This window comes from Labeo rohita, chromosome 24, assembly GCF_022985175.1.
Source record: "Labeo rohita strain BAU-BD-2019 chromosome 24, IGBB_LRoh.1.0, whole genome shotgun sequence".
Lineage (NCBI taxonomy): Eukaryota > Metazoa > Chordata > Actinopteri > Cypriniformes > Cyprinidae > Labeo > Labeo rohita.
The window spans coordinates 19,890,480-19,905,526 of NC_066892.1; the positions used below are offsets into that span (position 1 = coordinate 19,890,480).

Below are 15,047 nucleotides of genomic sequence, written 5' to 3' on the forward strand. Positions count from 1 at the left end.
CTATTTACACTGCGCACGTCTGTGGCGCATTATGGCTTCGTCACGGCCACCGGAGCTGATCACGGCCACTCTAATCAATGCTTATGTTTATAAAAGCCACGCTGCACACGTTTCTGAAGCGGCTCTCTGCGCTGCTTCTCTAAAGGTACACGCATAGGTACATGCAGTCAAATTGATGATAATATTACTAAATATTAATTGTAGTAAAATCCTAACGAAACAATCTAAAGGATACAGTGGCAGGGAACCCAAACTCCATCAGGTGACAAAGCAAAATATGGCTCAACTCTGTATGCAAAGCCTGTTCTCTATTGTTAAAAATAATACTTATGATAAGTTTGGCCTGTGTAAAAGCCTGTTCATACCAACACGAATGTCCGGACTGACAGACTAAACGAAATGCTATTATATTTTTTGAAATGTTGTAGTTTTACATGTCAATATTCATCTTTGTTTGATCAGGCCTTTAAACGTGTCACTATGATGTTAGGGTTGATGTACTTTGCTTTGCAGTTGCTAGAATGTTCTAGTTCTAGGTGTTCTGAGTGGTTTTAGCACTGTATGCTGTATGGTTGCTAGGGTGTTTAGGGTGGTTTCTAGGTCATTGTAATTGCTAGGTTGTTCTGGCCAGTTACTGGCTCAAAAGAGTCCAAGCCTGTGTCTCTTGATATCCCTCCTTCAGTGTGAGTCTGTGGGATTTTATATTTGTAGCCAAATATTTATTTCACTACAAAAAGAACACAAAGTGCTGTTCGGGGACTTCCAGGAACACTTTTGAGTGATCTGTTTTTTGAACTAAAATGAGTCAGGATTCTAGTTATCTATGTTTAGGGAACTGCTTCACTGCTGAACTGTTTATTATTTTATAATGAGGCAGATAAAAGAGAGGAGCTGGAAATTACTGGAAAAAAGTAATTGAGTATAAAATGTTTTTCTGTACTTTAAAGCTCTAACATTCGGTTCTGCATTTTCAAGGAAATCTGGTACATGAATGTAATCTGCTGCTTGTTTGCTGTTATGTGTCAGCCATATTTATCTTTCTCTCAGCATACACGCACACACGCGCGCACACACACACACACACACACACACACACACACACACACACACACACACACACACACACACACACACACACACACACACACACACACACACACTCTCACTCCAGCCAGATGACATTTCCCTTCTACAGATCTGTCTCTGACACACTGACATGGATAACTAATAACCCATAATCCCCTGGATGCTAACTCCAAACGTCACTTACCAAATGAGCTGCTAAAGAGTGAAATTAAATTTCCAAACATTAGGAGAAATTAAATCATCAACAGTTGGCATTAATTTGTGCGATATCCAATCTGTCATTTGTTTAATGAGGGCATGTGGATTAGTATTTTCTATTTTGTTTGTTTTTTAAAAGAGAATTTGTTATCAAATTGTACATATTATTACGAAAATAGATAGAGAGATAGATAGATAGATAGATATTTACAGCTGGTGAATCTTCTCATTGTTAGGTTTAGCTTAAATGGTGTGTTGATGTGTTTGTATTCATGGGAATTCAAGCCAAGTGAATTACTGATTAAATAACTGAATTTTTAGATTAGGTTTAAATGTAGACAGGGTCAGAAATTGATGTTTTTATTAAGATGCAATATTTTCTGCCTGGAAATGATTTCCAGAAACATTTTTCACCTTTTCAAAGTTCTGCAAAGTTCTAACCACTGTTATAATCAAAGAGGCTACTCTCTGAAATCAATTTCTAACTTACTTTGCACTTTGTTGTTTATGATGATGAGAGAATTCACAAATGCAGCTTCAGAATTCACTCAGTGAGTGCGCGGACTCAAAAACTTGTTCTCCGCAATGACGAATCCAAACACTTACTGTATGATTGTGTATGATTGGTTATAATGCTCATAGCTTCAACCCACACATAATAAGCTATTGTAAATGTATGCCGCATTCTATTCTTTTCAATCAATTCACATTTCACTTTAATCGTGGTAGCCATCATAAATCTAGCTTAACTGCAGGGCATTTTTTGTTTGCCCCATTATCTTGAATTTGGGGTGCATTTTTGGTCATTTTGGTTACATTTTTTGCCACAAATCTCTATCAACTCTCAACACTTCATGTACATTTATATACAGTTGTAGTCAAAATTTTGCAAAATGTTAATTATTTTACCAAAATAAGAGGAATCATACTAAATGCATGTTATTTTTTAGTACTGACCTGAATAAGATATTTTACATAAGATGTTTACATACAGTCCACAAGAGAAAATAACAGTTATGTTTATAAAAATGACCCTCTTCAAAAGTTTTTCATCCACTTGATTCTTAACACTGTGTCATAAGAAAAATGTACATCATTCTGTTCAAAAGTTTTTACCACTGGCTCTTATTGCATCATTTTTCCTTCTGGAGCATCAGTGACTGTTTGAACTTTTTGTAATAGTTGCGTATGAGCCCCCCAGTTGTCCTCAGTGTGAAAAGATGGATCTCAAAATCATACAGTCACTGCTGGAAAGGGTTCAAAAATGCGAAAGATGCTGGAAAACCAAAGAATTTGTAAAGCCTGAAGGATTTTTCTGAAGAACAGCAGGCAGTTTAACTGTTCAGGACAAACAAGGGACTCATGAACAACTAAAAAAAGAAAGAAAGAAAAAAAACAGCTGTGGATAATCCAGGTAAATATCTTATTCAGTTCAGTACTAAATAAAAAATAACATGCATTTTGTAAGATAACAATGAATTATATGTCAGATACGGCAAAGTGTATGTAAAATTTTGACCACAACTGTATAAGAATCTTTATATATTTTCAGTCAGCACCATGGACAGCGAACCAGCAAACCATATATTTTACAGTGGGGTCCAAAGTCTACGACTAGTAAAATAGCTTCTATTTTGCATTTTTGTAGTTTAATAGAATAGAAAATCCATTAGAATTGTACTATCAGCACAACTTTTTGTGAAAATTGTTGAATTTAAAAATAAATGTAAATTTTAGAATATCTAATTTGGTATTTTGTTCATCCCCTTTTGTTTAAATAATAACAACAACAACACTAGAAATGCATAAACTCTGCAAGTCTGTGTGAAATCATGTCATTCAGTGTGATTTTTTTTTTTTTTTTTTTTTTTTTTTTTTTTTTTTTTTTTAATAGATGCCTTTTGAAACATTCTCAAAGGAGTTTAAATGGACACTGTCAAAAATGTACATATTTTATTAGAGACCCTGGACCACAAAACCAGCCTTAAGCTCGGTTATATTTGTAGCAGTAGCCAAAAATACATTGTATGGGTCAAAATTATTGATTTTTCTTTTATGCCAAAAATCATTAGAATATTAAGTAAAGATCATGTTCCATGAAGATATTTGGTAAAAATCCTACTGTAAATATACCAAAACTTAACTTTTGATTAGTAATATGCATTATTAAGAACTTAATTTGAACAACTTTAAAGACGATTTTCTTGTCGTCCTATCCTAACAAACCATACACCACTGGAAAGCTTATTTCAGATGATGTATAAATCTCAATTTTAAAAAATGGACCCATATGACTGGTTTTGTGGTCCAGGGTCACAAATAGTGTAGAATCTTATTTATGTATAATTTTATTAAACATTGTAGCATTTCTTTGTTTTTCTTTTATATGTAAGCCATCTTTTGGCAGAGTGATTAACTGGGATTGACAAGATTCAGTGCCGGAGGATCATGATCTGATCACACACACACATACGCAGAACATCCTCAGAGACAGAGAGTTGACAGATCGGACGTAGCTGTCATCCCACTGTCCTCACTGACTGCTTTTGTGTATGTATACATCAGAGACGAGATAAGATCAAGCTATTGTGTGTTTTTCTTTCTGCAGCCACTGTAGTGTGGACTGCATTACGAATGGATCTAGGTTATGCACAAGCTCAATGCAGATGCTGGCTATGATGATTCAGGTAGAGCTTTTGTTGGCAGTGTAGATGACAAAACATGTTTGTGTGTGAATACAGCAGTTGACTGTATGCGTGTTTGTGTGTGTGGAGAATCATATTCATATCACATGCAAATCACATGCAAATTCCTGCAGAATGAAGTCATTGCGTAAACCATTTGTCTGTCACTCTGTTTTATTGCATCCTTACAACTAAAAAAAAACATATTAATCTTATTTATATATTCTACTGTTTTGTTTTTTTGTTTTTTTGCATGCGGTTTTATGCAAAAGTTTGGAACCCCTTGCAGAATCTGTGAAAATGTGACTAATTTAAACAAACTAAGAGAGATCATACAAAATGCATTTTTTAATTAGTACTGTCCTGACTAAGATATTTTACATAAAAGATGTTTACATATAGTCCACAAGACCAAAAAAGTTGAAATTATTAAAATAACCCCCTTCAAAAGTTTGGGAACCCTTGATTCTTAATACTGTGTGTGCTTACCTGTATGATCTATGACCGCTTTTTGTAAGTGAATCCCTTGTTTGTTCTGAACAGATAACTGAGCACTGTTCTTCAGAAAAATCCTCCAGGTCCTGCAAATTCTTCAGTTTTGCAGCATCTTTTGCATATATGAACCCTTTCCAGCAGTGACTGTTGGGTGAAAACTTTTGAACAGGATGAAGACATCCAGTTTTTTCTTATTGTGTTGAAATATCTTTTTTTTTTTTCATTTAGTACTGCAGACACTTGCATGTTTCCTGGAAGACAAATTAAGTACAATTTACCTTCATCTTCAACTTTCAAAAGTTTTCACCCCCCAGCTCTTAATGCATCATGTTTCTTTCTGGAGCATCAGTGAATGTTTGAACCTTTTTTAATAGTTGTGTTTGAGTCCCTCTGTTGTCCTCAGTGTGAAAAGATGGATCTCAAAAACAAACAGTCACTGCTGGAAAGAGTTTAAATATGCAAAAGATGCTGGAAAACTGAAGAATCTGCAGAACCTGGAGGATTTTTCTGAAGAACAGCAGGCAGTTTAACTGTTCAGAACAAACAAGGGACTCATGAACAAAAACAGTCATAGATCATCCAGGTAACCACACACAGTATTAAGAACCAAGGATTCCCAAACTTTTGCAGGTTTTTTTTTCTTAATCATTGCAGCTTTTTTTTTTTTTTTGTCTTGTGGATTATGTATCTTGTGGTATATATGTATCATGTAACATCTTTTATGTAAAATATCTTAGTCAGGACAGTACTAAATAAAAAAATAACGTGCATTTTGTATGATCTCTCTTATTTTGTTTAAGTTATTCACATTTTCAGAGATTCTGCAAGGGGTTCCCAAACTTTCATATAAAACTGTATATTACACACTACCAGTCAAAAGTTTTTGAACAGTAATATTTTTAATTTTTTTTTTGTTTTGTTTGTTTTTTTTGCTCACCAAGGCTGCATTTATTTCATCCAAAGTACAGCAAAAACAGTACAATTTTTACTATTTAAAAGGTTTTCTATTTGAATATATTTTAAAATGCAATTTATTCCTGTGATTTCAAAGCTGAATTTTTAGCATCAATACTCCAGTCACATTATCACACCCCTGTGGACTGTTTTGTTGGTTTCTCTTGTGCCCTTATATGGTCTTTCCTGCTCTGTTCTTGTTAAGTCTTTATTGGTTAACCACCTACACCTGTCTTTGTATCATTAGCACCCCTTTATAAGTTGTATTCAGTTCACTGTTGGACCTCTGAGCTTAAAGTTATGTTGGTGTGTGTCTCCCTGCTGTTCCTGTCTGAATGTACCTTTTTTGGATTTTGTTAAATTTTGTTAAATTTTTTTGTTATATTTCGTCTCCCTACGTCTCCGTCTACACACAGTGTGACGCATGATCCTTCAGAAATCATTTGAATATTCTGATTTGCTGCTCAAAAAACATTTTTTGTTATGTTTTTCAGGGTTTTTTTCAGGATAATAAAAATGAAGAATGTTTCTTGAGCAGCAAATCAGCATATTAGAATGATTTCTGAAGATTCATGTGACACTGAAGACTGGAGTAATGATGTTGAAAATTTAGCTTTGATCACAGGAATAAATTACATTTTTAAATATATTCAAAAAGAGAGCAGTTATTTTAAATGGTAAAAATATTTTAAAATTTTATTGTTTTTGCTGAACTTTGGTTTAAATAAATGCAGGCTTGGTGAACAGAAGAGACTTAGTGTTCAGAAACATTTGACTGGTAATATATAACATTTTATGGACTTTAAGGGAATAAAAATAAAATTTAAACTTTTGAAAAGAAGTCTCTTATGCTCACCAAGGCATTTATTTGATAAAATACAATAGTAAAAAAAAAACCCTGCATTTTTTTTTTTTTTTTTTTTTTTTTTTTTTTTACTATTTAAAATAACTGTTTGGTATTTTTCTTTTAAAATGCCATTTATTTCAGCAGCCAGTCTTTGGTATCTTTGGTATGGTATACTATTTAAATTAGTCAGTCTGTCTTTCATCAGATACATTTGGAAGTACCAAACAAGATGTGTTTATTTTATTTTTCTCCCCCGAAAAGGCAATTGAGATTAGATTGCTGTGGTTCTGCAAAGTAACAGATAAAACATCAAGGCACGTGCAAAGCCGAAAGATGCAGGCCAGAGTGCAGACTGATGGCACTTTCTCCACGGCTGCTGACACACTGACTGTAGTTTTGAGTGACAGTTATGCAGCGATGACTCAGTACCTCTGAGTGCAGTTTTTTCTCCTTTTTTTTCCATCTGTTATTATTTACTTGTTTACTTTCAGAGAAAAGTTGCCCCTCGGGTGACAATGTGTCTCCGTCAGCAGCTATGAAAAACATATGAGCCTTCGGATATATACACGCGCACACACACTTATACCCACACAGCAAATGTTAAAGAGATAATCGCATCAGTCTCCTTACATTTCCTCTCTGCAAAAGTCGATCTAACATCAATGATTCAATTAGAGAGAGAGAGTAGATAAGACGCTAAAAGTAATATCATGTAGGCTACACCTATGGCAGCAGGGTGTAGGCTCGAGAGTGCGGTTGTTGCCTAGAAGCACCCTTAACTGGCCCATAGAGCTCGAAAGCGAGGTTTCAGCACAAGCGTTCCAGCACGATTGACACACTTGGAATGGATTAACGAACAGCAGTTAATCCATTTTGTAATCTTGTTTATAAAGAAGGGATGACTGCAGAGCGCTGAGCTGTAAACCAGCAGGAGACATTTTCAGGTCAGCGTCTTCCGCTGATAAGTGACTCTTTCTGTGTTCAGTGTTCACGCCTGCGCTCCCGCTTTACCCAGAATCCTCAGCATGTGGGGACCTGCTGAATGGGAAGCTCTGGAGCTCATCCAGGTCCCAATATCCGGTCTCTGATTTTCTTTTTTTTTAATATATTTTTAATTATTTTATATTTTCATTAAATTCCACTAAATTTCATTTTTATAGTGTCAGCTGCTTCTTGAGTCTGATTTCTTTGTTTCTCATATCCTGAAAGATGGATAATTGTTCAGTAAATCAAGTAAATTTCAATTAATCTGCTGTGTGCAATCTGAAATACAATAGGTTTAAGATGAAGTAGTAAAATTACAAAAACTAAAACTGACATTGAAATGAAATAAATAAATAAATGGGTGTATAAACTAATAAAAATTACAAGAATGTAACAAAATTACTAAAACAAATTAAAAGTGAAAATATATTAAATTATATTATATATATGTTATATATAACATTATTATATTTTTATTATATATATATATATATTATAGGCACAATATACAGGGGTTGGACAGTGAAACTGAAACACCTGGGTTTAGACCACAATTAGTATGCCGTTTGGCCTCCTTTTGCAGCCAATACAGCATTATTTCATCTTGGGAATGACAAATACAAGTCCTGCACAATAGCCAGAAGGATTTTGAGCCATTCCTTTCGCAGAACAGTGGCCAGGTCACTATGTGATGTTGGTGTATGAAAACATTTCCTGACTCGCTCCTCCAAAACACCCCAAAGTGGCTCAATAATATTCAGATCTGGTGACTGTGCAGGCCATGGGAGATGTTTAACTTTACTTTCATGTTCATCAAATCACTCTTGTCACCAGTCTTGCTGTGTGTATTGGTGCATTATCATCCTAATACACGGCACCACCTTCAGGGTACAATGTTTGAGCTATTGGGTGCACAAAGTCAACCTTCACACTCTGCTCTTATTGGTGGAATGTGCGATCAGTAAAGACTGGCCACCAGGCTGCATAAATATAGCCATGAAACCTCCAACACTATATTGGCCAGTGTTTCAGTTTCATTGTCCAACCCCTGTATATAGGCACAAAAATGCCTTGATACATTACATTTAGAAATGCCTTGGCAATTAAATGAAATCTGAAAAACAAAATTAATAAAACTAAGTCTGTCATTGAAATGAAAACTATAAATAAATAAATGTGTGTATAAACTAAGAAAAGGACATGAGGACATAACAAAATGACTAAAACAATTTTTTTTTAAATGATTTTTTTTTTTTTTTTTTTTTTTTTGAAAAATTTAGAAATGCCTTGACAATGAAATGAAATCTGGAAGTTTAAGTAATAAAATTAGTAAAACTATAGCTGAAATTTAAATGAAAACAGTGAATGAATGAATGAATGAATGAATGTGTATAAACTAATAAAAATAACATAAGCAAATAAAATTACTTAAACTAAAAATTAAAATGAACACATAAAAATAAATGCTAATTCTAAATATTTATAAATAATATATAAAAAGTATATAAATAATTCTAAAATAACACTGAAATATAATATAATAAAAACACCAGTATTTACCTTCATACACACACACACATATACATACATATCATTTTTATAATATAATTATAATTTTTTTTTTTTTGCCTTGATATATTATAATAAGAGTGGTGATGCAAACAGTTTATTAAATCATAGTTTGAAACAGAATATCTGAAATTATTTATAGAATTTAAAATTTAAACACTTTATGCTGTTGATATAAAAGCAACATTGTGAATATTATTTTAAAACCATTTTAATCTGGCCAGTAGATTTTTAAATAAAGGTCAATAAAGGTGTTATTTGATTAGTATTATAACCATTCACTTTCTATGACTTCGACGTCTCTGACTTAATTTTATAATATCTCAAAAATCACTCCAAATGAATGCGTTCTGCACGGCTGATTGCAAAATACATAGTTATTTAATAAAACATGACGCCAGGTGACTCATAAATGTTGCATACTGAATCATACACGCACATTCTCTAACCTTTCCCCTCGTGATCTTTAGTAATCAGCATGCTTAAGGTCAGATAAAAGGTCACGCTGATGTCTCCTCCAGCTTCACACACACTTCTGAAGAATTGCGTGAAATGTTGTATAATGTTTATGAGCAATATATACAGCTACTTTAAAATCATTTGAAGATTCATCAAAACAATTCTCGCATACAAATATCAGCAATCATCTGAGGAAGAATATTTAATGGGGCAATCATCCATCACGAGGCAGGGCTGCTGTCACTGCTGCAACCCTGTCATCATGATGAGATATGGCAATTACTTTAATAAATCTGGACAGCTTAACCTCATTAGTATGTCACACAGACTAGCTGCCCACTGAGATTTGGGTTTAGAGACCACCAATGTGTGGAAAACACCATTACTGACCCGTTTTGATTGATAGTTCTCTGCTAATATACAAGTTTACAGGCTGTGCAAGCACATTTGCATACACACATTTGTGCAGATACACACACCGCTTATTAGGTTATACAAAATTATTTAGCTGTAAAAGCCTCATGATTTCTGTTATCTCATTAACCCTTTTTGGAAGCGAGCATATCTGTGTATTTACCCATTTTCTCATCATTTGCTCATAACCAAGTGATATTTGAAAGTGTGTGTGTGATCATCTTATAGATTTAGTTTAGCAGCTCTAGATGTGTTCTGATGGAAATTTGTGTGTTTTTATGGTATGTTTGAGGTTTTAAGTTTAACCAACACTTGGTCTCTCTTAAAGGGTTAGTTCTGCCAAAAATGTTAATTCTGTCAATAATTTCTCACCCTCATGTCGTTCCAAACCCGTAAGACCTTTGTTCATCTTTGGAACACAAATTTAAATATTTTTGATGAAATCTGAGAGCTTTCTGACCCTGCATAGACCGCAACAGTACTACCACATTCAAAGTTCAGATACACTGTAAAAAATAAAAAACACAATTTGTTGAGCCTTAAAATTTTAAGTTCAGTCAACTAAAATAAGTTTAGTCAACTTGAAATAAGTTGTACTAAGTAGCAACTTAGATATTTGTGTTTGCTAAACTTAACAGATGGGTAAGTAACCCAGCTGCCTTAAAATTTTAAGTTGATTCAACTCAAATATCTAAGTTGTCACTTAGTATAATTTAACATTTCAAGTTAAATAAGCTTTTTTTGAGTTGACTAAACTTAAAATTTTAAGGCAGCCAGGTTACAAATTATTTTAAGTTGACTCAACAAATTGTTTTTTACAGTGTAGGCAGTAAAGACGTCAGAAGAAATTGTTGAAGAAAGTTGTAGCTTCGTAAAGTTACAGTTGAACCACTGATGTCACATAGACCATTTTAACCATAGACCATGATGTCCTTACTACCTTTCTGGGCCTTGAACGTGATAGTTACGTTGCTGTCTTTGCAGGGTCAGAAAGCTCATAGATTTCATCAGAAATATCTTAAATTGTGCTCCGAAGATGAACAAAGGTCTTACAGTTTTGGAACGTAAATGTAGATTTAATGTAACTGAAATTTTATATTTAATTCAAATACATTAATCTCAAATTCTGGCCTAAATATTTGTTTGTGTACTCACTGTAAAAAATAAAAAACACAATTTGTTGAGTCAGCTTAAACATAATTTGTTACCCTGCTGCCTTAAAATTTTAAGTTCAGTCAACTAAAATAAGTTTAGTCAACTAGAAATGTTAAGTTGTACTAAGTAACAACTTGCTAAACTTAACAGATGGGTAAGTAACCCAGCTGCCTTAATTTTAAGTTGATTCAACTCAAATATCTAAGTTGTTACTTAGTATTTAACATTTCAAGTTAAATAAGCTTTTTTTTTTGAGTTGACTGAACTTAAAATTTTAAGGCAGCCAGGTTACAAATAATTTTAAGTTGACTCAACAAATTGTTTTTTACAGTGTAGGGGTGTAGCGATACATGTATTCGTACCGAACTGTCACGGTACGGGCATCTCGGTTCGGTGCATGAGGCCTTACAACGAATACAGGCAATTCACCCTCAATCCAGAAGGGGGCGCCCGCAGTAATGCAACTCTGATAACCGCCGGCAGAAGAACAGCGAATGCCAGGAGTTGCGCATTTGAAAACAAAGCCCACTAGTGACCATGTGCTGATTCTGAACGTGTCTCTCACTGACAAAGGAGTATAACGTTACTTTAAAGGTTTGCGCACTCAACTTGTCTGCGAAATGGAGCTTTGTGCTCTTGTATCTTACCTCTCTCATTTGGCACAAATCCAAATATTCCATAATATTTCCATATTTGCAATGCATCCAATTGCTAAACTATTATTTATTATGTAAATTATAGACTTTGTACTTCAGTCGCGTTCTAACGGTGACACAGTGAGGCGGGCGCGCTGATGTTTGGTTCACTGTATTTTATTTTGATAAAGTACCAACTGCACTGTCAAGTTAGCAATGCTAGAAGCCTGAAACTTGATAGAATATTTAGTATTTTCACATGTAGATGGAAAAAAATTGTAATTTGTACTACTGTTTAAAATAAATGACAAGAAACCTAGCATAATAGATTTGTTTTTTGTTTTGTTTTTCTGTACAACCAGTACAAATCGTATCGTGACCCTCGAACCGAGGTACGTACCGAACCGTGACATCTGTGTACCATTACAGCCCCAGTACTCTCATATGTATAGTCCTTGTGCTACTTTCCATTCTCGCTCTAGCTGATCGTCTTCCATCCCTCGTTCTTTTTTTTTTTTTTTTACAATGGTTCAGGCTCAGGGTGTATCTTCTCTCAGGCTAATCGACTAAAATTAAACCTTAATTAACTTGGCATTCTCCTACCTCATGGTATTTTAACTATCCTTTTTTTAACACTCCTAAGACACGCACAACCCTCACTCTTCATTTTTAGGTGAGAGAGTTCACACGTGTCTTCAACTCGTCTGTGTGCGTTCCGGATGGAGTCAGTTGATTGGATAGTAATTGACTTTGCAGACTGGAGTGATCTCTGTAAAAGATATATTGGTATTTATGGGTGATCTTCTCTCTGGGAAAAGTGGTTAATGTAATGGAAATCTTATGCAATTAGAGGTCTTATTGATCTCTAAGAGCGGTTTAATAATGCATTACCACTCAATAAGCATAAAAGTGTGGTATTTAAAATGACTGTATGTGGTTTTATATATTTTTGTGACTTTAGAGACTTTTGTTCCTGCATTTTGCACTTTTGAATAAGTCAATCAATGACTCATTCACAAAGGGAGTCATTTGTTTTGTTCCTGAATGAAGTGTATTTGCATGAATTGTTTGAATAAATTATTCAATGACTCAATCATAAATTCATTCAACATTATGCCACCCACTGGCATACAAATGTTACCTGTGTCATTGGTAGTACATCTGTAATTTGAAAAATCTAAAAATAAAACCTAATTCAAACTAAAACAAACAAACAAACACAACTATAATAGTAATTCAGTGATACTAAAATAACTGTTCTGAAGTACAGTTGAGGTCAAAAGTTTACATACACCTTGCAGAATCATCAAAATGTTATTTTACAAAAATAAGAGGGATCATACAAAATGCATGTTATTTTTACTGATCTGAATAAGATATTTCACATAAAATATGTTTACACAGTCCACAAGAGAAAATAATAGTTGAATTTTAGTGATAATTGTTCATGAGTCTCTTGTTTGTACTGAACAGTTAAACTTGCTGAAGGAAAGATCCTTCAGGTCCCACAAATTATTTAGTTTTTCAGCATTTTTGTGGTTTTGAACCCTTTCCAACAATAACTGTATGATTTTGAGATCCATCTTTTCACATTGAGGGCAACTGAGGGACTCAGGTTCAACTGAGGTTCAAACACTCATTGATGCACCAGAAGGAAAAAGAAATGCATTAAGAGCCAGTGGTGTAAACTTCTGAACAGAATGAAGATGTGTACAGTTTTCATTTTTTGCCTAAATATTATATTTTTGTCATTTAGTACTGCCCTTCAGAAGCTACAGAAGATAATTACATGTTTTGCAGAAGACAAAATAAGTTACATTTACCCTGATCTTCAAATTCAAAAAGTTTTCACCCCCTTAATGTATTGTGTTTCCTTCTGAAGTATCAGTGAGCATTTGAACCTACTGTAGTTGCACATGAGTCCCTCAGTTGTCCTCAGTTTGAAAAGATGGATCTCAAAATCATAATCATTGTTGGAAATGGGTTTAAATACACAAAAAATGTTTAAAAAACAAAACAAAACAACAACAACAACAAAAAAAAAACAGAATTTGTGGGACCTGAAGGATTTTTCTGAAAAACAGCGGGCAGTTTAACTGTTCAGGACAAACAAGGGACTCATGAACAACTATCACTAAACAAAAAAAAACAGCTGTGGATCATTCAGGTAACAACACAGTATTTAAAATCAAGTGTGTTAACCTTTGAACTGGGTCATTTTTATAAATTCAACTATGATTTTCTCATTGATTTTCCCATGTGGATGATGTGAGTTTGAATATGGCTTGCAACATTTTCCTCTTTCCTTCTTTCTGCTATTTTGATTCTATACTATAAATTATGCAGATATACTGTGTTGACTTTGCTTGCTCTTTGTCTTTCTTGTTTTTATCCCACCTATTATCTACTCACTCATTTAGTATTACATGATGCACACAGGATTTGCATTCAGTGTGTGTGTGAGAGTGTGCTCGCAGCCACATCTCATTTTCATGCTGTGAATGTGCAAACGTCATGCTGATGTGGCCTGATTTACATTAGACTGCCTCAGCCCTAAAGTTCCTAAACAACAGTGGCATACCCTTGTGTGTCTGTGTGTAGATGTGGGTCTGTGTTTGGCCATGCACACCAGAGAAGCCATATGTGAGTGATGACAGTGTGTACGCTCGTGCATGTGTTTAGAGAAGCCGAGGCAGTGGCTCATGAACAGTGGGGTGTGTATTCTGAATGTTAATGTCTGTATATTATACTGCATGTGAACAGAATACAATTAGCGCTGGCGCTGTGATCTGTTTGTTTGAATGCGTGTATTTGTTTGTGCGTAACCATCTGTGTGTGTTTTTTGCTATGTGTCCCATGACATCTTTTTTTCTCTCTCTCTTGCAGTAAGGCCTCTGGCTCAACAGATGCCTCTCTTTGAAATATTAGGCAAGGGTATGTGTGTTTTTATTTGCTTGAACATGTCTATAGTAAACACATACATTGTTTATTATTATTGGTTAATATTAACTTTTTCACATAACTTTCATGGCCCCCCAGAATATTTTGTGTATGAATATCTAAACATGAATATGTCAACAGAAAAAATACAGAGTCTGCTTAAAAAAGAGTTTTACTCTAGCTTCATGCATTCTTTTTTTAAACACTTGGAATGTGGACAAGTTTCATAAAAAAATAAATAAATAAATAAAAAAATAATAATAATAATAATATTTGAAACAAAAAAAAAGAGAAAATCCCACCAATCAAAACGATGGAACGATAATTGTTTTGCTTGTTTTTGCTTCTTCTCCACTTGTGTTTGAGAACCTTTAACATCTGAAGAATCTTTCTGTTTTACAAAAGGTTCTTTGTAGCGAAAGAAGGTTCTTCAGATTATAAAAAGGCGATGAAAGAGATGATTCTTTAAAGAACCTTTGACTGAATGGTTCTTTGTGGAACCAAAAATGGTTCTTCTATGGCATCGCTGTGAAGAATCTTTCAAAGCACCTTTATTTTTAAGAGTGTACTGTATACCAATGAAAACACAAAAGTCAAAAAGTTCCGCAAATGGCAGGGAAGCACTGT

At 34.1% G+C, this 15,047-nt stretch overlaps 1 protein-coding gene across 7 annotated transcripts in view; it reads left to right on the forward strand.

Moving 5' to 3' along the window:
• Positions 1–15,047, forward strand: part of dlgap1b (discs, large (Drosophila) homolog-associated protein 1b) — a 138,756-nt gene that overhangs the window by 18,059 nt on the left and 105,650 nt on the right. For 5 of the 7 annotated variants that reach the window (XM_051098116.1, XM_051098121.1, XM_051098119.1 and 2 more), the window contains exon 2: positions 14,367–14,414. The exons of the other annotated variants lie outside the window; for them this stretch is intronic. The gene's annotated coding sequence lies outside the window, so the exon portion shown is untranslated. The remainder of the gene's footprint in view (positions 1–14,366; positions 14,415–15,047) is intronic. 7 annotated transcript variants of the gene reach the window in all.